This window comes from Babylonia areolata, chromosome 27, assembly GCF_041734735.1.
Source record: "Babylonia areolata isolate BAREFJ2019XMU chromosome 27, ASM4173473v1, whole genome shotgun sequence".
Taxonomy (NCBI): domain Eukaryota; kingdom Metazoa; phylum Mollusca; class Gastropoda; order Neogastropoda; family Buccinidae; genus Babylonia; species Babylonia areolata.
In genome coordinates, this window is record NC_134902.1 from 24,584,820 (window position 1) to 24,586,725 (window position 1,906).

The following is a 1,906-nucleotide window of genomic DNA, read 5'->3' on the forward strand; positions in this document are numbered from 1 at the left end:
TAGAACGGTCACGCACCACCACCCACTGAATCAAGAAATAAATACCAATCTGTCAGTTCTTACAGTGCCCGGACCGAGCGTGGTTTTTTTTTTTTTTTTTTTTTGGGGGGGGGGGGGGGGGGGGTGGGGGTTCCCGTGTCGAGTCAATGGGTAAGGTGGCAGAATGGTTAAGACGGTCATCTGCCAATACAGTGTCTGTGAGGGTCTGGGTTCGGTTCTCGGTCTCTCAAATGTAAATGGAAAATCAAACTGACCGTCTTGTCATTCGGATTAGACGATAAACCGAGGTCCTGTTTGCAGCACGCACTTTGCGCACTGAAAAAAAAAGAACCCACAACAACAAAAGTGTTGTCCTCATGGGAAAAAAAAATCTTCTTAAGATATCTACTCTTTGGTACACTAATATATACGCATGCACTCAAGGCATTTCTAAGCGCCTTGGGGTTATGCTGCTGGTCAGGCATCTTCCTAGCAGGTGTGGTGCAGCGTATATGGATTTGTCCGAACGCAGTGACGCATCCTCTGGAAACTGAAACTGACTACCTGATGAGAACAATCCATGACAGGCATCAAACAAAACAGAGATAACTGGACCAGTAAAGGGCAGAGTGAATAGGCGACAGGGCCAGAGGTCATGGAAACAGCCATGGGAGTTTCTTGGGCAGAATTTCAGAAGGTAAGGACACAACGATATCCTCAAGAAGGGAGGGGGAGGGGCAGACACACAGAGAAGAAGAAGGAGGAGGACGAGAAGAAGAAGGAGGAGGAGGAGGAGGAGGAGGTTGAGGAGGAGGAAATGATGATGATGATGATGATGAAGGAGGAGCAGAAGGAGGGGGAGAAGAAAAAGAAGGAGAAGAAGAAGAAGAAATGGTGATGATAAAGAAGATGATGATGGTCGTGATAGTCATGGGAAGATGAATAAAAATGGAAAGACAATGAAGGAGAAACAATTTGGAGTTTCTTTTCTTGATCCTTACACAAACACAAACACACACACAGGCACACGCGCACGCATGCACGCACACACACACACACACAAACATACCCTTTCCAAAGGGATCAAACAAGACAAAATCTAACCCAACCAACCCAAAAATCATTCACTTGAGTGCGAGCAAACCTGTGTTCAAACAAGGCACTACTAGAACAAGACCAGCCTCGGTAAAAAAGAAAAACAAACAAAAAAGAAAACAACCTTCCATTAATGACTCGTCCAATTGCTTGCAAAAACAATTTATACCAGCTTGTCATCACTTCGCGTGCAGCTCGTCTACTTTTACTTTAAAGCCCGAGAGAGGCAGGAGACCGGCTATTGATCAGCCCCCCCCCCCCCCCCCCCCTCCCTTAGCCCCCGAGATTCCTCTCTCACCCCCTACACACTGACGCCTTCCCAGCCTCCACTGCGTCGCGCACTTCGCTTTCCACCAATCACCGTCTCTCCCTCCAGTCGGCCCGGGACTGAGGTGGGCCTGCGCGTGCAAAGCCCGTGATTTAACCAATGACGTCGTCGCAATGACGTGCGGGGTCGGGAATAACTAAGTAGGCGCGTGTCTTTAAATATGGCCGGATGAAAAATGCCTTTCTTTTAGACGAGCTCCGCAAAGGTTAGAGTGGTCTGGTTTGGTTTTGGCTTGGTTTTGGTTTGGACCCCTCTCCAAAGTCGTTCACGCTGACAGCGAAAACAAGAACAACTTTCGTCCTTCGATAGTTCCAGTCGACTTTCACACACACACATACAAAAAAAAATTCGTTGCTTAAAGAAAAACCCTATTTGGTTCTGACCACAACTGAGAGATTGTAACAGAAAAACCACTTGAACACGTCATTTTGTACCGTCCAGGCCAGACAAGGCAAGAGTGCTGCTTCCTAGACGTTCTGTCAGTGAGAAATTGTTGGTCTAAGA

The 1,906-nt window shown here is 47.3% G+C and overlaps 1 protein-coding gene across 1 annotated transcript in view; it reads left to right on the forward strand.

Moving 5' to 3' along the window:
• The first annotated feature begins 1,578 nt into the window (after nucleotides 1-1,578).
• Nucleotides 1,579-1,906, forward strand: part of LOC143301341 (uncharacterized) — a 45,815-nt gene continuing 45,487 nt past the window's right edge. Inside the window, exon 1 of the mRNA XM_076615557.1 lies at nucleotides 1,579-1,906. This exon is cut by the window's right edge and continues 10 nt beyond it. The gene's annotated coding sequence lies outside the window, so the exon portion shown is untranslated.